This window comes from Agelaius phoeniceus, chromosome 12, assembly GCF_051311805.1.
Source record: "Agelaius phoeniceus isolate bAgePho1 chromosome 12, bAgePho1.hap1, whole genome shotgun sequence".
Lineage (NCBI taxonomy): Eukaryota > Metazoa > Chordata > Aves > Passeriformes > Icteridae > Agelaius > Agelaius phoeniceus.
The window spans coordinates 4466458-4493557 of NC_135276.1; the positions used below are offsets into that span (position 1 = coordinate 4466458).

General features: G+C 39.7%; 1 long non-coding RNA gene across 1 annotated transcript; it reads left to right on the plus strand.

The window, feature by feature from the left end:
• Positions 1–23672: 23672 nt before the first annotated feature.
• On the plus strand, positions 23673–26099 carry LOC143695116 (uncharacterized). Its single transcript, XR_013184054.1, has 3 exons — positions 23673–23779; positions 24249–24401; positions 25975–26099. It is a non-coding gene; the product is annotated as an uncharacterized LOC143695116 (long non-coding RNA).
• Positions 26100–27100: the final 1001 nt, after the last annotated feature.

Here is a 27100-nt window from a genome sequence, read left to right on the forward strand (position 1 = left end):
GGGCATCATTGTTTTTGCTTGGAATCAAAATCAGGAAACACTCAACATTCTAGGACTGTAAATCACCTTAAATGCTAAGCAACATCATAGACTTGGGTGTCAATCTTGCTTCATATGTTGATTCCAAAGGCCTTATTTCAGCAGTTCACCTTTGAGTGCCTTAGGTGAAGTGTTCTCAAGGTGAAAGCATTTACCTTTGACCAGATGGAAATACTCACCCATTGCTGTCAGATTTCTCTCATCTTCAACACCACTGTGAGAAGATGGAAAGAGACTGTTCTCCATTCAAACTCTCCTATCCACTTCCCTTTGGCTTTCTTATTTAACTTTGAGGGAGAAAATTGCTTAGCTCATTTTTTAGTAATTAATTTTTAGTAATTAATTATATACAAGTATTGCCTTTTTCTCCTCCTCTCCCCCGCTCAAAAAGAAATTAGTGCTGGAAATTACTGTGTGCTGTATTTTTTCCAGTGTACTCACTGTAAATCTTAAATTCATTGTTCCCTTCTCCAAGCAGTGGCAAATTGTGACATTTCTCTATTACTTCCCATCACTTTTAGCTACAGATGAACATCTCAGGAGCTTGAAACTGATGGTGAAAGGATCACATCGACAGCCAACCTCTTCCTCTTCCTCACCACAGCCAAGGACAAAGCTCAGGGACCAAAAGAAGCAGAAATCTTCCCTCAGTGGAGGTCTGGCAGCTTCAGACTTTCAAGAAGCTCCAAGTCTGCTTGCCTGGAGTTGCTTCAGAGCCCAGGAATTGTCAGGTGTGCAGGAGAAATGAATGTGCAGGATTTCAGGAACTGCTCTGCAGTGGGCAGTGTGAAGGGCTGGCAAATGCTTTTACAAAGGCATTTTGTATTGAGGCTACAGTTTCTCTCTGACATATTAATCCACACACCAGCAAGTGAGAAATGAGACCTCAATTCCAGCTTGGATCATCTGGCCTGAGCTTCCACATGGATAAGAAGTGCTGTGATAGTTCTCTATAGCAGCTTAATTTCAAAATCACTGAAGCCTGAAAGCCTCAAATGAGTTTTCCCTTTCTGAAACAGAAAATAAAACTTCAAGATCCAACTGTTGAAAAGCTTCCCTTAATCTCCTGGGAATCACAGTGCAGTTTTATACAGTAATAACAGCCATCATCCCCATAAATCTTAATTAGAATAAAGCCTTAGCCATATAATATGGAATATGTTTTATGCACAACCTTTCTTACTGTTAATCTTAAAAAAAACGATATTAAAAAATTATTCCATACAGAGTAGTAAATGTCTTAAAGCACATACCTTACATACATTACATTGATAGTAAATATTGAATTTGAGGGGTGGAGGACAAAAATTTGAAGCAGCCCTCCCCTTGATGATTTCAAAGACAAATCATACAAGTCATAAGTAGAAACTGGAAGGTTCCAACACTATCCAACAGCAAAAAAAGTGATTGGCAAGGTCAGACTGCTTCTAGAAACAGCATTTAAACACTGCCTTTACTGAAACTTGAAGAAATTGCTACGACAAGGGACAACAGAGTATTTAGAAATCAAAAAACACTTAAGTAGAAAAAAGCTTTCCTCACGGGGAGCATGAAAACAAAATTGATTCTGCAATTGACCTGAGATATTTAAATTGACAGAATTAAACCTAGTGTGTCCTCAGGAAAATCATGTAGTATAGTTTTCCAATATTAGTGTATTGTCCAATTATCCTTCTAAAGATGCATAAATCACCATTTTACCTAAATGCTTTCAAAAAATCCGGTTATCAAAGCCCCATTTATTTTAATTGCTCAACTATCCTCATTCCAACTGGTTGTTTAGGAAAGAGTGTAATAAAAAATAATAAATAGTTGAAACATTCGCTCTCAACAATTTACATTGAGGTGTGGTTTTATTGTCACAGCTCTTGATGGATTTCTTTTCCACATTTCAGAGTCAAATCAAAATCCAAATAATATTAGCACATCCTGCAGCAAGGGATTTCAGTGCTTAACAAAGTAAATGTTAAATTTTATTATATTTTAAATTAATTTATGGTACCGATGAGGAATGTTCAGGTCTGTCCCCTGAGTCTTTCTGCATTCAGTCAGTACTTGAAAAAAGAAAATTAATACCTTTTTTTTTTTTTTTAATTAAGGTTACCCTACTTTGCATGTGTTTAAAACTCTGTTACTGCTGTGCACGAGTAGGTTCAAGAGTAGACAAAATACAACATTCTTGACTTTAACAAAGGACAACACCTGAACAAGGTGAAAGGGCTGATTTTCAGACAGATTTATGCTTTGGCCTTTAGTTTTGAGCAATTGCTCTGTTATGCCCTGACTTGCCTGAAGATGGTACTGGCATCCCACAGACCTTCCTGCAGCTCCAAAGCAGCACAGCCCAACTGCAGCACCTCATCTTGCCATCCTCAGAGCAGAGCTGAAACCAGCTCAGGCAGCTGCTCTGAATATTTTAATCCTGTTTCTTCTCTAATTTACAGTAATTTAAATCTAAAATAATAAGTTCTTCATGGTGCATTATTGTGCAAATAGCATTTAATGAACCTATTTTTCTGCAGCTCTAAGTTAGCTTTCCAGAGTGAGCATTGCTACAGGTGGGAAAATAATGGGTGTTTCAGTTCTAGATCCAAACCTTCAAAAAATGAGGAGTGGCTTGGGGGATTTCTAACAGAACTTGAGGATGGAAAAGGAGAGAGAAGATGGTGAGGGGAAAACCATCCCTGCCTTGGGGCAACCTGCAATGCATGATTTACCACAAAATAAACTATTTAATGCAAAAAGACTGCACAAAACCGCTGAAAAATGCTGTTTTGAGGAAGAAATTAAGACATACTTAAATTGAAAGGGTTATTTTTTTCTCACTGTATTTCACTTTGAGACAGATGATGAAACACTAACAACTTGCTTATTTCTGGAGAGGTTTACTAATTTTTTAATAAAAAACCAAAATACTTCTTATTTAGGAGCAGGAAAACTGAGAGGAGTGATGAAGACCACTGGAAATATATATATAATATATATATATATATATGATGCAAGTTATATATAAGTTATGGATAAAAGACATAACTTAGAGTCAGCTGATGTCACTGAGCTTAAATGGCTTTGAATTTGCATTTTTTGACTTTCATATTTTCAGTCTTTATATGACCTTGATAATTTTAACCTTTATTTCTTTATATAATTGATATGCCAACAAAATATGAGCTTGTTTTAAAGCAAAAGAAATCCACAAAAAGAAAAAAAAAACCCTGAATGTCTTAATCTTCTAATAATGAAATGTAAAGGATTTTTGTTTAAACTAAAAGAAAGAAAAAAATTTGTATGTGCCAGGCAGCATCCTGGAGTCTAAAGGGAAATCTCTTTTTAATGCTGCTTGGAGACAAATGATACAAGGCCTTGAGTGACAGACTGTGTTCACCTTGTGCTGAAAACTGGGAGTGTGAGGCAATGTTTTAAAGTATTCAAATGAGTGAGCAGATTTGTTTGAATCAAGATGATTTTTATGCTGTGAAATGACTCAGTTTTGGTATCAAAGATGATTCTTTTCGTACATGATGCTGAATAGAAAAACAAAACAAACCAACAATCCAACGTATCAGGGGATGGGGCAGAGAAGGCAAAATTTTTCCACATTTTAGAAGTTTATATTCTGGTGACAATGAAAATTCACCTTGGAAAGAACAACTGGATTAGAACAGAGGGCAGACTTGACTAACCTAATCCAAAACACCTAGGGAAAAAACCCCCAAAAAACTGAAGCTGATTCTATGGATTCCTGTCTTCACTGACTTTAGAGAATTCACTGGACTCTGAACAGCTCATTTGCATATAATGGCCAGGTTTTTCTAATAAAAAGCCAAAAATACACCATAAATTTTCACAAGTATTCATAGACATATGGAACATTTCCTTTCAAAGACTGGACCCAGGGAATGGCTGCCAGTGCCAGAGGGCAGGGCTGGTGGGATCTTGGCAATGAGGAATTGTTCCCTGGCAGGGTGGGCAGGCCCTGGCACAGGGTGCCCAGAGCAGCTGGGGCTGCCCCTGCATCCCTGGCAGTGCCCAAGGCCAGGCTGGACACTGGGGCTGGAGCACCTGGGACAGTGGGAGGTGTCCCTGCCATGGCTGGGGTGGCTCTGGATGGATTTTTAGGTCCCTTTCAACCCAACCCAGTCTGGGATTCCATGACTGTCTGGAGTCCTGAGAGAGCAGTTGTAGAGTCTAAATGTGGATCTTCCAAACTAGGAGTGAAGCATAACCTGTAAGCCTTTAAGGGCTGATGTTTGAGTACCATCACCCATAAACACATATAAAACCTTCCACTTCTGAGGAAACCCCACAGACCCAAAATGAAACCCATAAAATTAATTGGGCTCCCCAAGAAACTTGGAGGAAGGGTCAAAATTCTATTATTTCTGCCAGGTCAGTAGTGAGACACACCATCACAAAAACCAGCCAGAAAACAGACCTTGACCTTTCCCCTCATCCAGCTCTCTGCATCAACTTCCACTTCAGCTCTGTTTTCATAAAGATTAAACAAAAGAACTGGATGGCAACTGCATCTGCTGCCTAACTTGGGGCCAACACAAGTGTGAGATTACCCTTTAGCTACTGAATAATCCTTCCCTATATCATACCAAAGATCTGAAGGATTTCATGCTTCTGTGGTGATAAACTTCTGGAGTTTTGTCCATATTCTTTATTTTCCAGTTCTTCAGCGTTGCTGAAGGAAGCAAATATTTTCTATTTGAAGGAAGGACAATGCCAAAATGGCAACATAATGGTTTCACTTGTAGTTATATAAGTTTGGAGTACCCAAGTGGGGTCCTGAATATTAAAGGTTTTTTGAAAAAAATTTTTTGAGCAATTATTAATTGCCCTGATTTAATGATCTTCCTAATGATCTTTTATGTCCTATTGGAAAAATCATTTTACCACAAGGATCTTCCATCTTTCCTTCATTTTATGTGATCTGAAATCTGTTCTTCAGCAGAGAACACATTATCTCTCTCACTTGCCTATTTCCTTCTTATTTGTGAACTTATGTCTTTTGATGATATTTTTATTTGCTTGCATCTCCTTTGAAATTTGAGTTCTTGGTCACTGAGATTGTTGTGATGTAGCTTCAGCTCAGCTTCACTTCATATTTTTCTGAAAGGCAGGTAACAGTGTGAACCACAAAGATTATTTGCTGTTCTTTGCAGCATGTGCCCAAAAAGTTTTCTCAAAATACTTCATTGTTTAAAAGGTGATTTGAGAGCTTTTGTTATTGCTGCATGCATTTCCCTTAATAGGGATTTCATCTTTCCAGACCATGTGTGCTTTAAATGGATTCATTCAGGAAGCATTTCTCTGAGTTATTGATGGCTCTAAATTAACACTGTAATAAATTAGAAATAGCTCTGACCTCCTGTGCTTCTGTGATTTGTCTGGAGGCTCTCCACAGGGGACAGCAGAGAAAGGAGAGCTCTACAAGCATGCGCATCCCATCCCATCCCATCCCATCCCATCCCATCCCATCCCATCCCATCCCATCCCATCCCATCCCTATTGTAAATGCAGGTCCACCTGCATTACAAAGGCAGGGATGATGCATCTGACTCCATGTTCTCAGAAGGCTAATTTATTACTTTATTGTACTATATTATATTGAAGTATACTAAAAAAATACTAAAGAATACAGAGAGGATACTTACAGAATGCTAAAAAGATAATAATGAAAACTCCTGACTCTTTCCAGAGTCCCAACACAGCTTGGCCCTGATTGGCCAAAGAGTGAAAACAACTCCCAGCAGAATGCAATGGAACAATCACCTGTGGGTGAACAATCTCCAAACACATTCCACATGAGCACAACACAGGAGAAGCAAATGAGATAAGAATTGCTTTCCTTTTTTCTGAGGCCTCTCTTCCTGCCTTTCAGCTTCCCAGGACAAAAACCCTGGGTGAAGGAATTTTTTCAGAGAATGTGAATGCCACCTTTCCCTTCCCTTCCCAACATTTCATTTGTTGGATTCCTTCTGGCACAGGGGCCATTGGGAGTCGCTCCCTCCACAGCTGTTACACACAACCACACCACTACATAGCTGTCCTCTTTAGGATTTTGGTGCCAGGAAGAAATCATGACTTTGCAGGGAAAAAGCCCAATGCAATGCTCAGGTGAATGGATGCAGCAGGACATTTACACTTAATACAATTAATTACATTGCAAAGTCAGAGCACTGACTGAGGCTGAGAGCCAGAACAAGGAGATTCTGAGACCTGCTGTCAAGGAACTGCCAGAGAAGAACACAGATAATTGACATAATTCCTGCTTTCTGACTACAGAAAATGGCATAATGCTCTTATTAAGCTCAGACTTTTACCTATTCCTTATTTCTTCAGTGAAAGAAGGTGATAAATTCCTTCTTCAGTAAATCAGGTGAGTCCATGTGCTCTGAGCAAGGCACAGCAGACTTGTGCAGGACCCTCAAGGTTGGAAAATCCCTCCCAGCCCATGGAGCCCCAGCTGTGCCCGATGCCCACCTTGTGCCCAGCCCAGAGCCCTGAGTGCCACCTCCAGCCCTTGCTGGGACACCTGCAGGGATGGATGGGCACTGCCAAGCTCCCTGGGCAGCCCCTGCCAAGGCCTGAGCACCTTTTCAGAGAAAAAAGAAAGTATAAAGCCTCTCACTACAAAGAATGTACATCTTCCCAGCTCTCAAATTTCTCAAATCTATCTTGTCTTGACTGATTTCAGTCCTATGCCCTAACATTCATTTCCATACCCTGCAATTCCATAGGTGCTCAGTAATTCCCAGTTTCTAACTTCATTATGGGCATCTCATGGCATTGAAAGGTTTTGTGTGCACATTTCTTGCTGTGCTGGAAGTGCAGCACAATTTGCACCTGCTTGACTGAGCAAAGAAGTCTACTCTCTGTTCTCCTACCTGGAAACCAGAGCCAACCACTTGGACGTGCAAGATGAATCTAAATGAAAGTTTTGGAGTTTCATATCTCTCTAGAAATCCATCCTAAAAATTCTTTTGCTCATGGAAGCCTGACTGTAAATGGCTTCCACTTCTTATGGCTTTAATTCCTGATTTCAGCCAAGTCAACAGGAGCATTTCTCAGTGATTTTTATTTTAACTGTGTGTAAATTCTAATGGCTGGTTAATTGGCAGCCAGGTTTGTATTTCAGTTCTTATTGACATACTGAAAATATCCAAGACTGCAGGATTCCTTTCCATGGGTTTTTAAGGCAATGTAGTTCATTTACATGGTTTAAGTAAAATTCTAAAAATTCTGCAATTACCAAAAATTGTTTAAAAGAAAGCTATAGCCCACATTTCCTTCACCTTATTACTAAAAATAACAGTAATGTTTTCACTTACAGCAGTGCAGAATTTTTGTAGCTTTAATTTTTAAGCTCATTCAGCTCTCACTCTTTACCTTTGTATGTGTTGCATAGTAATATTATTATTCTTGGCTCTGCTTATAGCTTCATGAAAACTATACAACCTCCTTTAGTATTCTTTAGTCCTTAACAAGCAAGACTGGGAATTGAGGAGTAATCACTAATGCTTATCTGCCTTTCCTATTTAAAAACAATAATGATGTTCACTCATCCTGAACAAGGACTTTAATTAATCATTGTAGTAATGCAGACTGAAGTCCCAGTGTTACTATCACTGACACAAAACAGTAATATTAAGTCCTGCTTAAATGCTTTTATTCTGCAAAATAAATCTTTGCATCAAGAACCCAAAAATTTAGTAAAATTAAAATATAGCCCCATTATTCTAGTTCTTACAAAATTTTCAAGCAGGTGTATTATTTCTAGGCAGGCATTGCTTTTGTCCTGTGAGAGCTGACAATTACACTGTTTACAGGATATGTTTTCTGGCAGTGAATAAATAAATACATTTTCATATATTTTCTGTCTATATATTTTCCCTTACATATATAATTAAATCTTATATTAAGAGACAAATTTCTCCTTCTATAAGTACTTTCACTCAATTTTGCAAGATATATCTAAATTCCACAAGGTGTAGCTTAACCTCCAGGTTTGTTTCTTTGGGTTTAAGATTACCCTGTTGCAATGGGCATGGGAAGAACCCAACTTTGTGCATCACCTGCCAGACTGGCACCCTGATTGACTGAAATACATCTTCACCTTCTCTTTAGACATGGCTACTATTAGCTAATAGCCTAATTAGATTAAAAGCTACCCAGTGCATCTTTTCCATGTGAATAATTCAAATGCAATAACTAATTAAACTCTTAAGGGAAGCACACAGCTATTTATGCTGCTGCCTTGGAGCTCCCATCACAGCGGCCTCACACACACACATCTCCCTGTTCATCACATTCCAGAACATTCCCCAGGCTGAGGATGCTGCTCAAGGAAGTGCTGTGCAGCTGAATTCTCTGGAGAGCAGGAACCAGTCGTGCAGGGACTTCCCAAACTCCAGTTTCTAAGGAAGACAGGGAAAACCAAAAGGAAATGCATTTCTGCAGCAGCCTGAAATGCAAAGGGCCACATTTCATATGCACCCTGCCCTGTACAGTGCCATCCTCTGAAGGCAATGAATTACAGAGTGTAACTGGGGTGTTTGGACATCTCTTTAGCTGGATTGTAATGTATTTATTTTTACAGGATGTAAAAATAAATACATTACACATGTATTTATTTTTACGGGATTTTTACACTTTGTTTTGCCCTCAAGCCTTGCCACAGCTGCTCAAGGAAAACTTTCCATCCTAGATTTTCCACAATTCTGGTCCTGCCAATAGAAGAGTGAGTCAGCAATGCACAGAGATGACAGTGTTAAAATGAAAATGAGAAATAAAAGAAAAATGAAATGAAATGAAATAATGAAATGAAATGAAATGAAATGAAATGAAATGAAATGAAATGAAATGAGAAGAAAAAAGAGGAGAGGAGAGGAGAGGAGAGGAGAGGAGAGGAGAGGAGAGGAGAGGAGAGGAGAGGAGAGGAGAGGAGAGGAGAGGAGAGGAGAGGAGAGGAGAGGAGAGGAGAGGAAAAGGAAAGGAAAGGAGAAAGGAAAGGAAAGGAAAGGAAAGGAAAGGAAAGGAAAGGAAAGGAAAGGAAAGGAAAGGAAAGGAAAGGAAAGGAAAGGAAAGGAAAGGAAAGGAAAGGAAAGGAAAGGAAAGGAAAGGAAAGGAAAAAGAAAAGAGAAAAGAAAAGAAAAAGAAAAGAGAAAAGAAAAGAAAAAGAAAAGAGAAAAGAAAAGAAAAAGAAGAAATGAGAAGAGAGAAAAGAAAAGAAAAGAAAAGAAAAGAAAAGAAAAGAAAAGAAAAGAAAAGAAAAGAAAAGAAAAGAAAAGAAAAGAAAAGAAAAGAAAAGAAAAGAAAAAAGAAAAGAAAAAAGAAAAAGAGAAAAGTTCTTCTGTTTCCATTGGGTGACACAGCATTCCAGAGGCAGGGACTGTGCTTTGCATTCCAGGCAGTTGTGGACAAATCTCCTGACCTCTGAGCTTTCACTACCAAACTAGCAAAGGTGGATGCTGACTTTTCCCCACCTAGATCTTCAGGTCACAAACACAGGTATCAATCAGTGCCTGTTAGTCACCTTGGTAATGTAGAAATCAAAGCACTAAGTATTTGTCTAGCTGGGTAGAAACCTGGTATCAAGCTCTCAGCATGAAAATTGAATCTGATTTTTAATGAGGAGATTTGGATAGGTGGTCTGGTTTTGAACTTAAAAACACTGAGAAACACTTTCCAAGTGTATTTTTGTCCTTTTAATTAGAGCCTTTTCTCATTTTTCCAATCCCTTTCAACAAGCCTCTAATATTTTTTCAGCCTTGCTTTTGAGGGGCAGGCACAAAGTGAGGCAGATATACTGAACAAGGGGATATCAAAGGCTGAATTTCCCCTGTTGCTTTAACCACATGAAAGCTCTCCAAATGTATTCCCTTGCTCCTCTTAGTGGTTTGTATAATGAGATCAGTGGAAGTGAACACTAGCATCTCCCTGTTCCATTTGCAGCTGCTGGGAGCTGAAGGATAGCTGTGCTATGGTAATGATTCTATTTGAAAAGGGAATATTTGCTACTGCATTCTTTCTTACAGGGTGAGGGTTTTTTTTTTTAATTTTTTTTTTTAATTTTAATGTTCTGACTGTGTTCTCAGTTTTGGGGAGGAATGGGAGGAAACAGAAGAACACTAGAAAGGAATGATCCCTGCCTCGAAAATTTAAAATCTGATGAGAAAGAACGAGGGCAGCACTAACTGGTGGTGTCAGAGGACAGAGAAAAATTTATGATAGGGTAAGGAGGAAGGAAAGTCTGTGGTTGCTTATCAAATCAACTTTATCTGGAGCTCTGATGTCCAAAATAACTTGTGCCGGTCTTCAGAACTGGAACCAGTAAGAATCAGAGAATCCCTGTCTGGTTTGGGTTGAAATGCACCTAAAGCTCATCCCATTCCACCCCCATTCACACTGTCCCAGGTTGCTCCAAACCCTGTCCAACCTGGCCTTGGAGACTTGCAGGGATCCAGGGGCAAGTCCTGTCCTTGTCTCAAATCCTTGTCTCAAATATTCCTGCCATGCTCAATGCCCTCCCTGCAGCCTGCTGTATAAAGCATCTCTTCACATGATAACCTCCCATACATGTAAAATGATGGAACTGTTTCAGATATGTTTCACAGCTGAAGCCATGCTAGCAATAAAACAGTGCAGAAAAAAGCTCCCAAACCTGACAGAAAATTGGATTTCTTTGTTGGATGCTGCACACATCCTGCTGTGGTGCCACTCTGGGCTATAGAAGCTGCTGCTTATTCACAAGTATGAAATGCTTATGGCAAGAATGCACCAGCACTCCCAGACAAGATGCAAAGATTTCCTCACAAGAGCTGTTTTATGATATATGGATTTTCATGGAAAAGACAAAATACACGCTTTGATAAGTTCTGGCTGAGAAGCAATACAATTATCTTTTATTTTTGTACAGATATTCTTCTCCAGACAAAGTAGCCAGGAGGTGTGTCCTTTTAACATACCATTTTCTCTAACAATACCCAGTTTTGAGAAGTTTACTCCCACTCCTGGGAAGTGCAGTTGTTAGCATTTCTTCAGGGATCAGGATGGCCTAATCCTAGTTCTGAAGGAAAGCATCATTAGAGCTCTTTGAATGATTTATTTTCTGATTCAGGTACTGAACCAGGCAATAAAAACTGAGAAAAACTATGCAGATCAAATGAAAACTAAAACTTGCTACTTTTTCTCCATCAATTCTAGAACTTCAGAAGTTTAATTGATTTTGCTTTGCAACTTGAAATGACCCCATTTTGTTTCAGGGATCTCTTTGAAAAGCAAAGGAAAACAAAGAGGTAAAATTCTTAAATTGTGGGTGGATGAAATTCTGGTTGTATTTTATTGTTGGCCCAAAAGTTAGTCTAAGGCAGAGTTAGAGAGGAGATTGAATCTAAATCATCATCTTTAGGGAACTGTCAGCCTGGTTGAATTTGTCTCTGCTTTACCAATTAATTATTTTTTTCTCTGAACACAGTTTTGCTGAAGTCTGCATGTAGTTGGCACTGACTGAATTCAGAGAGAAAAATATCCAGAATAAAACTACAAAAGGTCTCGTAGGAAATCTGTAAAGAAGATTTGCACTGACCAGGCAAATGCAAGAACAGGTAGCAGTCACTAACAGCTGAGCTTTGCCATCCAAACACATACAAATGTCAAATAATCAAGAGATCTATCTCATTTGGGAGCCTCAGTGAGTTTACTTTTCAAAACCTGACTGCCATCATCTCACAACCTACTGAGAGTGATGCAGGAATTCCACCTTGTGGCATTCCATGACCAGGAAAAGCCTCAGAAATCTCTCTTAGCAGCATTTTACTCTTTCAGGTCTGAGAATTCAGACATTTAGGAATATTGTTAATTCTTCTCTCTAATTACAGCATGAGCTAAGTGACATCTGAGTGCTTAACATACGAGAACAGGCCATGGGCAAAGAGCTGGGAATGGGGAATTTGAGGAAATAAATGTTTTGGGGTGCTTGTGTTCATTAAACCAGGATCAAGCAAACAGACATTAGGAAATGCATTCACCTCTCACCTTCCATGGGATCAGAGACAGTTTGGGTTGGAGGGATCATCCCATCCCACCCCAGCCATGGCAGGGACCCCTTCCACTGTCCCAGGCTGCTCCAGCCCCAGTGTCCAGCCTGGCCTTGGGCACTGCCAGGGATGCAGGGGCAGCCCCAGCTGCTCTGGGCACCCTGTGCCAGGGCCTGCCCACCCTCACAGGGAACAATTCCTCATTGCCAATGTGAGAAATGGTCACTCACTTTTCATAATTTTGAAAGGTTTATTAAACCTGATCAAAAATACAACAGAACACTGAATGGAGAAAAAGGTTCTGGCTCTGGGACCAGAGGATTTCCCCACCCTGTGCTCACCCACACAATGGAGATTTGGCCTTTTAACCCTTTAACCCCTCCCAAAGCTCTGTCCATGGACCCCTTCTTCACTGTCCAGTGGAGGAGATCTCTTCCCAAATCCTGGCTGGAGCTCAGATGTCACCACAGTGACCAGCAGCCCTCCCAGATGTCCCTTGGTAGCCACGTGAGGGGGTACAACAGAACTACAAACCTATAAAACTTTTCTTAGCCTATAAACATGGTGTTTGTCTGTTAATTGTGAGAGTCAATCATCACATTGCTCATCTATCACACCAAGATCCCAGCCAGCCCTGCCCTCTGGCACTGGCAGCCATTCCCTGGCTCCTGTCCCTCCAGCCCTTGGCCATTGTCTCTCTCCATCTTTCCTGCAGCTCCTTCAGGCCCTGCAAGGCCACCCTGAGCTCAGCCCAAGCTTCTCCTGTGCAGGTGAGCAATGCCAGCTGTGCCAGCCTTTCCTCCCAGCAGAGCTGCTCCATCCCTCTGCCCATCCTGGAGCCTCCTCTGGGCTCTCTGAGCAGCTCCAGGTCCCTCCTGTGCTGGCCCAGGGCTGGGACAGAACTTTGGTCACAAAAACTCCCAAATTTAGGCAAGGTGATGATGTGAGTTTTTTCTAGTGTTTGTTGATTAGCTGTTGGCACCTGTGAATGTGCCAGCACTTGTTAGCTCATTTGAATGTAGAATAGAAAAAAACCCTTTTCCCTTGTTTTTGGTAAATGTTTGATGCAGTATGTCATTTAACATAGTCACAATCAAAAAAATTGGATCAAACACCAAAATAGTTGCTTTGTTTGCCCATCAGAGAACAATGCCTGTTGTCAGCATTTGAATTATTATAGAGCCATTTGACAGGTGTACAAAAAAGACTGTGCATTTTTGACTTGCCTTGTATTGCATCAGCAAATAGAATTACTTAATAGGACTACTATTGTGTTATATTGTACATTTCTATTTCAGTTACAGCCTTTGTACATTGCCTCTCTTTGTACTTTACACATGTAACTACATTATTAAAATGAAAAATAAAACATTGAAATGCAAGCTGCTTCATTAAAAAATATTTCTGTGGTATATTTCAAAAATATTTTGAAACTTGAACAATTATAGTAAAAGAAAAGTCTGCATGGTAAAATTTATTTTTAATTGTTGCAAAGAATCCAAGCCTCATAGATTGGTTTGACTTGGAGGGGACCTTAAAGCTCATCTTGTTCCATCCCCTGTCACAGGCAGGGACCCTTTCCACTGTCCCAGGGTGCTCCAGACCCTGTCCAACCTGTCCTTGGACACTGCCAGGATCCAGGGGCAGCCACAGCTTTTATAAACACTAAACCTTTTATTTATGCTATGCACTTAAAAAGGATTGATCAATCAGATTTGTCATTTGAAAGATCATTATTTCTATTGGTGAGGCCCAAAAGAAATCAGAGCAAAAATAGGATGTTGCTCATGGGGAGTAGTGAAAACTGAGCCTGCTTGACAGTGAATGGGCACAGGTTGGGGATGTTCCTCTCAGGATGTCTGATCAGAGCTGTGTATTTTAGCTGAAAGCTGATAATAGCTACCATTTGAATTTTTGGCAAATAATTTGTTGCAGCTGTAGTTGTTCACACCCACCATTAACAGCCAGGGCATATATGGAAAAAATTCCTGTCCTTTGTAGGGTATTTCATAGCTCTTCTGCTATAAAACTTACTACTCTGGGCTATGAAAAATGTCCCAAAGTATTTCCAAAGTATTTCCAACCCTTCAAGAAAACAAAAGTCCAATGTACCTATTGGAATTCTTCACAGTGGTTAGAAGCAACCATCACTTCTGTTTACAGCATAGGACTATAAATTATATTGAAATATCATTCAGTTTGAGTCATTCTCCAACAGTGCAAAGAGATGGATGGTCTCCAGGGTAAGGTTGTCACAAAAAGGAAAATCAAACCAGCCAAATAATACAATAGGTCTGTGTATCAAGCCAGCTCAACCAAGCACTGATAAGAACTGTGGCAGGCTTTGAGGAGCTGGCTGACAAATTTCATTTGTCTGAGTTCAGATCCTGCCCCAGTGTCATGTGTCATATCCTCCCACCATCCCTTTGGTGATCTACCAGCACCCCTCCAGGTGCTGTCAGGGGATTAGAAGGAGTCTGCCAGTTAAAATGCTCAAATGGATAATTCAAGAGTACAAGTAAAGAGCCCATTTCATTTATTTTTGTGTTTTTAATGCACCACAGAACTGACACATCTTTTGCATTTGGCTGTGTGATTACACATATTAAACTTTAGGACACAAATGTGTAGTGCAGTGTTGAAATGGAAAATTTGACATAAAGAGTAAAGAGAATGGAAAATGAAGATGATTAGGCCCTTTGACAATATCAAGAGTTATCTTTAAATCTGTGACTACTGATGCAACATCTGGAGCCATGTATCAGATATTACCAGTGTCCCTACAATGTGAACACCAAGGCCTGTCCACCTGCACAAAACAGGGCTTGCCCTGTGTTTGCTGCAGTGTTTCCTCAGGGATTTTAACTTTTACTTTTTGCATTCACTTCACCAAGGTAACAGAGTCACAAAATCACTGGGGCTGGAAAATCCCTCCCAGCCCATGGAGTCCCAGCTGTGCCCGATGCCCACCTTGTCCCCAGCCCAGAGCCCTGAGTGCCACCTCCAGCCCTTGCTGGGACACCTGCAGGGATGGGCACTGCCAAGCTCCCTGGGCAGCCCCTGCCAAGGCCTGAGCAGCCTTTCCATGGGGAAATTCCTGCTGGTGCCCAGCCTGAGCGCAGCCTGAGGCCGTTCCCTCTGCTCCTGTCCCTGTCCCTGGGAGCACAGCCCGACCCCCCGGCTGTCCCCTCCTGGCAGGGAGTTGTGCAGAGCCACAAGGGCCCCCCTGAGCCTCCTTTGCTCCAGGCTCAGCCCCTGCCCAGCTCCCTCAGGCCCTGCTGGGGCTCCAGCCCCTTCCCCAGCTCCGTTCCCTGCCCTGGACACGCTCCAGCCCCTGCAGGGCTCTGGTGGCCATGACAGGCCCAGCAGTGGCCACAGCTCATAAAGAGTTAAATTTTACAGTCCTGTCTCATGCACATTCCTGAGTTAGTTCTGAATGAGTTCTGAGAAATAATTCAGATTACTAAAGTGCATATCCAGAGACACTTTGGTGCATAAATACCCAGCTGCTGATTCACCCACCCTGCATCTGCTGTGCCCACTCTGGATGTCCTGCTCCCACTGCTGCAGCAGCAGGTACCTGTGCTCAGGGATGGGAGCTGCACCACACCGTGCACAAACACAGCTCAAACAGCTGTGCTCAGCTTTGGGAAGCAGCTCTGGTGAGTTTAAACACTTCAAACAACCCTAGATATACATTTCCCACTGCTGCAGCTCAGCAGGAGCAGGGGCTGGAGCACCATGAGCAGCAGCTGTCTGCACAAACACACAAACACTCCCAAAATCCACTGCTCACCACTCCATGTCCTTCCAGGGATGAGAACAGTGTGAACAAATCCTCCTCTCAGGAACCTCAGGGCTTCAGGTTTTGAGCTTCCAGCTCCAGCAGCCACAAATTCCCATCTCATTTTACACAGATCTCTCCCCCACATTTGCCTATACAAAAGATATGTAAAACAATAAAAAACCCAATTAAAAATAAATAATCAAAATAGCACATTTTCTGAGTAAAATTTAGCATCACACCTTTGATGTGAAATCTGTTATAATTTGAAAGCCTAATCTAAAGCTGGCAACTGTTTCAGAAAGCATTCTTCATGAGTATACTGGATAAGCATAAGTTTTAATTGCAAATTCTTTGCTTACAGGAGATACCTTTGGACATTATCAACACCCTGAACAGGAATGGAAAAGGATAAACTACAGTTTAAAACTTAATGGCACTTTTATTTATTGAAGGTTTTGCATAGCATTTGTGGTCTGGTTCCACGGGTTCCTGCAATCAAAGGAATAAAATTTAAGTCCAACATTATTCATAAAAAAATATTTACATATACATCTCTCAGCAAATGTCACTTTATACCTGTTGAAATGACAGGAATATTCATTCCCATAGCAGTTCTAAGCTCTTTCATAGACAGATCTCCTGCAGGAGGTGGACAAAGGGCAAACATCCAAAAATTCCTGAGGTGCCAAGTGCACCTGAGCTGTGCATCACAACAGAGACACAGCAGCCTAACTGTGGAAGAAAAAAGAATTCTACAATTCCAGTTCACATCCACTCAAGACATACATCTACATTTTCATTTTTATTAAAGCTTCTACTTTTTCCTTTTTATTCCTTTTAAAATCTTCACCTTTCTATTTGGGAGCAAAAATAATAGTGTATGTGAATGAAAATGTCTGGAAGGAAAGAAAACAGTAACTGCAGCTGCCTTTAATCAGCAGCACTCAGGAATAAAAGAGCTGCCAGGAAGCTGTTTCAGTGCACTGGAGTTCCCAGTCCAGCATGATGCCAGTTTGCCTCTGGCAGTGCTGTTTGGACACACTGGTAATGTCTGCAACTTGTTAGCAAGGGTTGTATTAAATCATCTTGTCACCAATTCCAGCTTTTATCAAGTTAACTTCAACAAATCCACCACTTAAAATAGAAAATATATTTTTTTCCATCGAGTAAGTCCAGATACGACATTTTTGAAATCTCATTTTCCTGTCTATATTTAGCACCAGACTTGTGTTGTGGAAGTCAGAAGAAAAGATAAGCACTTTTTTTTTTAATTAAAAAAAACCTATAAAACAGGAAAATGAAATGATTTTCCACTTCTAAACTTTTCAAGCACTTTCAAATAATGTTGATCTTACCCAAAATGAGAAAGAAAATCTGGTGGGTGGGTGGTAGAAGGTTTAACATCAAAAGGAAGCTCTCTGCAAGAAACAACATTTGAAAAGAATTTACACTTGGTACTGTCAGTCATATTTTTAATACTTTAGGGTTGCAAAATCAAATAAAATAAATCAATTAAGTTTAATACAAAGGATGTGTATGAAGGATGACACAAAACCCCCACGTGGCAGCAGTAGATGGATTGATGACACAGCTGTCAGGGTGACTCTAACCTGGAAAAACTGGAATTACCACAGAGGAGGGGCCCTTGGGAAGTTGACTTCCCAAGGCAGCACAAACCAGCACAAGCTCCTGAATGAACACATATCCACGTGTCCTACAGTTTGTGAACTCTGGGACAAGAGCAAACCACAATATTTGCTTTTATCTAAGCCCTTTTATTACCCAAAAGTGCAGTAAAAATGCCCAGAAGTGTTTCAGCAGTTTCTAATTAAAATATTTGAGAACTATCCTGACATAAGCCTCTGCCTTCCCTTCATTAAAATAAACATCATTTCAGTAATCACAGTAGATTAAATCATGTGTCTAAGATGGTTTTTTCACTCCTAAATTTAAATTTAAGCTGCTAACAAATAACCTGATAAGGAACTAAAACTGACAATTTTTTTTTTCCAACCATTGTTCACTTCCTTAAACTAAATTATGCGATTATTGGCCAGTTTGGCAGAAATTGATTGTGGTTCATCTCTCAGGGATATCAGTCTCTTGGGCAGAACAACCCCAAAGTGGGAAGGGATGAGTGGATGCACTCATATTCCAGCAAAATTTATGGAGAGAGGGAGCTGCTGAACTCAAGGTATTTGGGTCAAGCTTGAGCTTCTTAAACTTTCAGAAAACTGGGAAAGTTTCTGTAGCTCTCAGAGGACTGGGCCTTCCTGTGTTCTTCTGGGTGAATAAACGACACAATTGTTTTGAATGAGCTATTTTGAGTCACTTGAATTAGCAGGAGCTCCCCAAGGGAATTTTCCTACTCGTGGTGAATTCAGCTGGGAGTGCTCTGTAAGCACAGTTTTAAAAGAGGAGATTGTGAGGACAGGATTTAGCCTGAGAATGATTAATCCCAGTGTTGTATGCCTGTGACTTGGGAGGGAGGCAGCAAATGTTCCTGTACTGAAGTGTTTGAAAAAAACCTGCAAAATGCTTCTCCAGTAATTGTGTTCCTCTTCCATGAGGAGCATTTGTTAAAGCTTTACAATTCAGAATGGGATTTTGCACTCTCCTGAATGATCAGCTTTGCCAGCCAGACTCCTCTAATCAGAACCTTAATTCTGAAGAAAACTCACCTCCACTGGCCACCAAATACCCAACTAAACCTGTTGGTGTTTGAATTCTTCCTCTTTGCTTTCAAAAATAAAGAAGTATCTCCTTGGATGAATACAAGGGCACTGCAAAAACTAAGATTAGTATTCATGTGACACTAAGAAGTCACCAACCTGCCCTGGATAAGAGATGTCTAGAATATGATCCTTCTTCTTTTTAATCAACAAAATATTTTTATTCATGGAAAAAGATGAAAAGATTGAATGTTTTGCTTGGATTGTGAAATTTGAAGGAATGACAAGTCTCTTAATACCAGCCTATGAAATACCAGATTGCATCTAGAAAGGTTTGAAGAGTTTATTAATCTACAACAAAGGACAGAGGAAAAACTCAGAAGCACTCAGTATATTTTGTAACAAAAAAAATCATTACTAATGCAACATACAGCTGCTCAAAACAGCAAATAGGATTTTCCCTGTGAACTTCCATTGGTGTTGGGGCAGTCTGCAGTTCCTTTGATCACAAAAAAAAGTTGAACAACATTAAAAGAAGTAATATCATAATATCTTATGCTAAATTCAACATTTTAACTTGCTAAGCACTATTTATTCTATCTGGTTAATTTTGAGGAGTTTGGAGCTAGAAATGCCTTTTCTCCTGCCCTCTGCCAATACATTGAAAAATTTTGAAAACAGTCCTGAGAGTTTTTATTAACAAAGGAATGTCAAAAGCATGTCAGGAAAATCTCCTAGGAAAGTTTAGTAAATGTTTCTCCATTTTTAATAATATATATTGATTATTTAACAGCACAGCTTCCAGATGCTGAAATGGCAAAAACATTGTTGGCAGCAAATCAGCACAGTTGGAACTGTCTACACTCAGTATAAGAAATTAAAGTTAAGTGCAGTAATCTTGGGAATTATTTTACTTCTCTAAGTAAAATGCCTTAGCCTACATTATTTTACTTTAAATTATTTCATGGTCACCAAATTCACTTTGTGCTGATGCTGTGCTTCAGCCAAGGATTGTTTCTAAACAAATCTGAAGTTCAAAAAACTATTTAAAAAGTCAAGCTAGGTGGAATCTGGGCTCTTCCCAGGGAACAAGAGGCAGGACAAAAGGAAACAGGCTCAGGCTATGCCAGGGGAAGTTCAGGTTGGACATGAAGAATTTCTCCATGGGAAAGGTTGTTATTGAAATGCTTCTCATCAATATTTGTTCCAAAAAGAAAGGGGTGGAAGGAAAAATTGTGACATGGTGTTGGCTCTTGGTTTGTATTTATTGATTTAAAAATCCATTTAACCTTAAGTTGTTCAGTGCCTCATTATGCCCAAGTAACATGACCTAACCAGTGCTGAGCAGATTGTGAGCAGGAGCCTGATTGATTTCAAATCCCAGTCATTTAACTCCAAGCCAGAAGGAGCACTGGACTGCAAAGCAGAGAAAGGCTCCAATCACAAGTGTTGATATGAATCTGGCCACGTGGGGAGAGCCAGCCAAGGGCACAAGAAGAAAAAAGAACAACAAAGTGAACAGAGGTGTGAGCAGACAGGAGCTGTTCATTATGGTTATACAGTAGTTGAAACAAAGCATGTTTCAACAAAAGTCAAAGTGTCTTTAAAATAAAACAAGGTGTGGAAACTGAATTTAAAGCTCTAATGTGCATCTTCATCTGTTCTGTGAGTTTTAGAGACTCCTCAAAGTGTTTGCAGTCTGCCCAAAGGCTGAAAAAGTTCTTGAATCTGACATTTTGAAAAGGTAAATCTTCTGCAAAATAGATTGGAACAAGCCTCCACATAAACAACCTGAATACCTTTCAAGTGAAAGTCATACCTCTAATCTCTTCTCAGCATTCACAGGAACTGCCTGTTACTCTGCAAATAATTTTATCCAATGGTCAGGCAAGTGGAAGCAATTATCCTTTCAGTCTTAGGTACAGCACACATGCATGTATATTCATTTTCTGATGAGGTGAGAATGGACTTTAACCTGAAAAGAAGATCACTGAGAAAGTCTCTAGGCTCATTTTAATTAATCCTGAAAATATAATGGGAAGAACAAAATAGCAAAGGGAAGAGTAATATAACAACAATGAGAAACTCATAATATTCAAAATAATTCCTGTAATATTCTTTTACCATAGATATATAGCACAGACTGGAAATGAGGAATACTTCAGCACATAAAAACTCCACAGAATAGCATCTCCACAGAGAGACAAGAAGTAATCATTCACAAACAAATGCTAAAAGTTATTAGGCATCAGACTGAAGCAGACAGATATACAGGGTGAGGATTTCCAGCATGGATCATGGTAAAGCAGGCTGGGGAAACTCACAATTGACACCTCTGGACATAACTTCAGAATTACACATAATAATGCCAATTAATAATGCTAATAATGATGCACTCAGCTTGCACATAAAAGAGACCTGCAAACCCTACATCTGACTGAAAACAACCCTGGCAAAGCCCAGCTGAGTAGTTTCATACAATTTTTTGCTAATCTGCTGTGATGAGAACCTGTGTCTTACCCAGTAAAACAGATTAATACAATGTTTTCTGATTTTGAGAGACTTTCATTACATCTGCTTCCTTTTGATCTTTTTTTAGAGCCTAACACTAATGATGAGAATTTGATTTCCTGTGTTTATAATAAAGCTGGCATTAGCTATATGTTCTTAATTAAAGCTTTAAGATGTATTAGACAAGGACATGACTAGATTTAAAAGTACTAAAGTATTCTTTGAAAAAGTTTTCAGCATTTTGCACTTTGGTTCCAGTGCATGATCACAGAGATTTCACAGACAATGGAGCCAGAGCTGAAGACATCACAAATAGGAGCAGCATTCCCAAAGCCCACAGAGGAGTAGGAAGAATGGATCATTTCTCAAAAACTGAGGTGCAGCAGAGAATGAAGTTCAGTTTTAAAATCTCCTGCCCCCAGTCCACATGGGTTTTCACCCCTTCATCTGATCTCTGTGTTCAGCAGCAGGACTGGGCACTGGGGTGTTGACAATTCCATTTACTGAATTAAAAGTGCCATTATTTCACCTTTCCATCTCAAGTCAGCTGATTCATGAATAGAACAAAAGCATCAGGCCTTAGTTGATACTGGAAACTGAGGTAATTATTCATTTGTCTGTTATTATTAACTAAAGCTGTGAAAGCTGTATAATAAAGGATTTAAAAGATGCAAATTAACCTTGATATCCACTCCTTCACTTGTCTGAATTTATTTGCAGACAACACAGAGCTGAGGGGGCAGTGGGACCTGGCCAAGCTCCAGAAGTGGGAATTCCCTGGGAATCTGCTGAGGTCTGACAAGGCCAAGTGCTGGGGCTGCAGCTGGGCCAGGGGAATTAGTAATAAATAAAGTAATAAATTAAAAGACTAATTTATTACTTTATTATACTATATTATATTAAAGAATACTATACTATACTAAAGACTACAGAAAGGATCCTTACAGAATGCTAAAAAGACAATAATGAAAACTCCTGACTCTTTCCAGAGTCCTGACACAGCTTGGCCCTGATTGCCCAAAGAGTGAAAACAACTCCCAGCAGAATGCAATGGAACAATCACCTGTGGGTAAACAATCTCCAAACACATTCCACATGAGCACAACACAGGAGAAGCAAATGAGATAAGATTGGTTTCCTTTTCTCTGAGGCCTCTCAGCTTCCCCGGAGAAAAACCCTGGGTGAAGGGATTTTTTCAGAGAAGGTGAATGCCACAGCTGCAGGAAAGGTGGAGAGAGACAATTGCCAAGGGCTGGAGGGACAGGACCAGGGAATGGCTGCCAGTGCCAGAGGGCAGGGCTGGCTGGGATCTTGGCAATGAGGAATTGTTCCCTGGCAGGGTGGGCAGGCCCTGGGTTGTGTCACATTGCAACAGAGTCCATCATGTCCAGGGAGAGTGCAGCTGCTGGGGCTGGGCATGGGAACAAAATGAGTCTTCATTTTATAAAGCTCAAGAATCCATTTATCACCTCTGAGGATGAGGAGAGGGATGAAGACAAAAGACTGGGTAAAAGCAGGGTCGTGGGGCTTTTATTGGGTATCACAGGGTGGAGTTTAGGGTTTGGGTCAAGGGAGGAGTTATTAGCAACGCAAGGAGGGTAAAATCAAATTTGTGCCTCTTTGGAATGGGAGCACTGCACAGCCCTGGCACAGGGTGCCCAGAGCAGCTGGGGCTGCCCCTGCATCCCTGGCAGTGCCCAAGGCCAGGCTGGACACTGGGGCTGGAGCAGCCTGGGACAGTGGAAGGTGTCCCTGCCATGGCAGGGGTGGGATGGGATGAGCTTCAAGGTCTCTTCCAGCACAAGCCACTTTATGATTCTAAGATTTCCTTTTTGAAATTATTTTCGTTTATCATGTACTTGCCTTGATCCGTGGTTAAGCTGCCAATAAAAATTGACATTTGGTGGAGAAAAGGAAACAAGTCCTCTAGGTAAATTAACAAGTTGTTATATCACTTCTTGCATCTTGAATTACTTTTTAATCCTCTCTCCTAAGCTGGCAGAAAATGCTTTAACAGCTCATTAGCTCAGTGTTCTGAGGACTAAACTGCCTTCCTATCCCTTAAATTTGTCAGCACCTTCTGCATCAGAAGACAATAAAAAGGAGGCCATAAATATATCACATAAATGAAAGTTTATATCTGAGAAGAGTAGCTATGATTATTAAACTTATGATTATCAAGCAAAATTCAGGAAATCCTCTCCCTTTGCCTGGCTGCATTCTATTTGTCTCTGGAATAACTTGTGTGACTCCCACGTTCATTATTTGCACTTTGTTACCGTGAGCAGCATTAATGGATCCTCCAGGGAAATGTGATAAATAGCATAACACACACCACTCTAAAATAAATGTTGGTGAACACAACATACTGTTTTAAGCTACTAGCAACCAAAATATAATTACTTTGTTTTTTGCAACTCCTAAGAAGAGCCCCCTTGGTTGCTATTACACACAATTAGGTATTTATGGGTAATTTGGGATTTATGAGCTTTAGTGCATGGAATCAGCACCCTCCATATGCTTCTTCCATATCTCTAAATTACTGTAGGTTGCTATGGTATTTTTTTCCTTTTACATCATCACATTTTGCACCAGAGTCCAGATTTCTCCCAGTGAAGCAAGGCAGCTGGTTATCCCTCTTCAGTTTTGGTGGGCAAGGGATATGGATTTGCTTCACTTTCCGAGCTGTGCTCAGACACAAAACACAGGAAGCCACTCAAGAGGTAAATGTGAAATATGACTTTTGAATATTGCTATACCAGCTCCTTTTTTCCCACGTTTTCAATCATGCCAATTGCTTTAAATACCTCTTCATGGAATAAATTAGGGAGAAATGATTTTGTAGAAGTAATGAGGTCACCAAAAGGGTTGAAAAAACTGTGATCCCCTACTCTTGGGTCGAGTGAAATTGATGAGATGATATACACAAAGCAGATTTTTAATACTATGTAAATCACCCATAAATATGACAGATAAACAGGGGGTTTGGGTTTTCCAATTTTCAGGCAAGAGGTTTCAAATGAATTTAATTTTGTAAGAGGTGTCCAAAGGGAAGATTGCCTTCACTTGAAATATGTGTTATGAACTGGAACCCACCTTGATTTCCAGACAAATACAAATCCTTGTTCTGATCATTTTACTGTCTTTTAAAGATAGTAAAACTTCATTTGTTCTTAATAACTGTGTCTGCAGAGTTCCACTGCCTCTGACAGAGCCATCCCAACTTTCCACCAGCACAAATGAGAGGACAAGGCAGCTCAGGGATTTTTACCACATCTTGAAGGTCTTAAACAGTCAACTGCAAACTGGCTCCACCCAGTAACCCCACAGTCAGGAGGGAAACAGGTAATTTTCATTTTATTTAGACATGGGAGCAGTCACACTTGCTGCTCTGTTTTTATGAGGATTTCATGTCTGTGCTCAGATGGGCTATTTCTCTTTCATGACACAGATATCAAGAATAATTATTTCATGAAGACCTAAAAGACAGGAATATCCTAAAATAAGGCAATGCTTTCCAGAAAATGTATTTATTGATTCAAGCACGAAATTTATCTTCTTTTAAATCTGTGCCAAAACCTAGAACCAAACACAGAATTTGATTTGTAATAAAGAGTAACATACACATCCAGCTGCAAAGAAGTTCTGTCTCAGCCTGTCCTTGGAAATACACTCACAATTTTAAAAAAATTAATTGTTTTATACAAGGACAATGAGAAATTAAGCCTGCATGGTATCTGAAGACTTCTGATTTCAAATGTCTGGATTTAACTTAATGAATCTTTTTCATTTTCAAGCCCTTTGCATCTTTGTGTTTTCATTATTTTTGGTCTCTTTGATGCCAGAAAACTGAATTTTCAGAGTAAATTATCTGTTAGTCTTCTACATACAACAGCTATGTGAGATCTGAACTGCAAGAATAGTTATGCAGAACTTATAAATAATGCTAGACTACAGAGTTCAGAGTATAATGCTATTAAAATATAGTTTTTTGGGTTTATGGCAATCTAGAATTGTGTTCTTAGTGATTACTTGAGGGTAAAATCAATTTGCATTAGAAATGCCTATTTGTAATTGAATACTTTGCATTAAGAAGGTCTGAATTAAAGCTACCAAAGTCCTGATTTCATTTTTCCATGTGCTTGGTGACCTTCTCTGGGATTGAATGTGGACATATCATGGCAGAAGGTGAACATCTCTATCAAGGTTGTAAACTCTGACTTTTCCCCTTGGGTTTCTATCTGAGGGGAACTGACAGACTGGAAAAGCCATGGGGCACAAAATTAATTCTACAACCACTTGAAACCTGCAAAATTTATACTCTGGGACTGGATAAGAAAACAGAAAAAGTTGCCTTTTATTTTATTTTAAATCAAGGTCCTTTGGCAATGCAAGTTGCAGTGATATGTAAAGATCTGATCCTTCTCAGCCCTAAATCTATACTGCACTTAATTAAACAATTAAACAGCACTAAGTTCATTTACAGTAATATTCTCCTACCCAGTTGTACTGCACCAAAATCCCACATTTTAATGTGAAGTTGCAATCTCAGGGCTCACCTTCCCAGACAGAATCCTTGCTTCCTGAAGTGCTAAGGAATTGTAAATAATGCAAAAACTCAAAGCATTTGGGAACAGCAGGAAAAGTTCAGCTTAGCTTGGGTTTGCAAGCTGCTGGATGTAATGAAAAAGACTTGAGCAGTCCCACTTGGTAAACCCTGCCTGCACAGAAAGATTGGTTTTGTCAATGGGATTAATTAGAGACTTGGAGTTGTAAATAGGAACTTGTTAATACCTAAAACACAGCACAATAAAAAAATAGGTAAGGAAAAATAATGCAACATTGTTTCCTTGAAAGAACATATGTAAACACTGATTTAGTAAACTGTTTCATATTTTTATTTCTTCTTTCTTTGCAGGAGTAACAATCAAAACACCGTCTACAGCAGCCAGGCACAGAGGTATGGGGAGAAGGAAGCTTTAAGTTCAGGATGGCCCCTCCCTGTGAGACCTATCCATTTCACCTTCTCTGCAAGAGGAAAAAGTGATTTCTAAATGCATCAATAATCTCAGTCCCCTATTTTGGTCCTTTGTTACCCCAGAATCCCTTATCTCCAGGGCAGGCTGTGATATGATCTGTCTCACTGCAGGACAGAAAAGAAGAGGCCTGTCAGGATGACATGCATTTAAAGCAGGAGCTCACTTTAAATAAAAGACTTTCCAACAATTGAAAGTATTTTCTCCTTTTGGTCTGTTGTTTGATATTGCTTTACTTGACAATACATTTGGATGGAGGGCAAAAAGCAGGAAAAAGCCTTTCAAATGCCCATGCTCAGGCTGAGTCATATGGAACAGAGCTGAGCCCCCTGTGCTTGGGATTCTGCCCAACCACTACCACATTCCAGTTAAAATCCACATTTATTTGGCTTTATGTATAAGCCAGTATAATAGAATTGAGTTCAACAATAAACACAAACTCTACTTCCATGGTACAAAATATTTACAGTAATAAACTGAATACTGATGCAACCCCTTGTAATCCCTCAGGTTTCAGCACATGTTAAAGATTAAGTACTGAGCAACATATTTATCCCACTATGAAATACTTATCTTCTCCCCTCCTTTAAAGGATAAATAATCTATTTTCCCTGCAGCAAAAATATTTTGCTTTGAAAATACTTGTTTTCCTTAATGTGATTTTAATACTTAATTAAAAATTATGGGCTTCTTCGATTAGAATACATGTTAGAACTAAAATAAAGTAAGAACATAAGTAAAAAAAAAAAATAAAAGTAGAAATAAAAATTAGTCTCACCCAAAAAAAAGGAATTTTAGTTGCAATATTAACTGGAGCCAAATTATATGGTATTTCAAGGACACTACTGAGTTAACTCAGATATAACCCAATGGCAGAATTTTGTTGTAGATGTCATACAAAAGTAATTAGAGTTTGAGATTTCTAAAAACATTCAGTCTTGGTTTAGCTCTGGCTTAATGCTCAAGAATTTAATGATAAACCATTCATAAGCTTTAGTGGAATCAGAA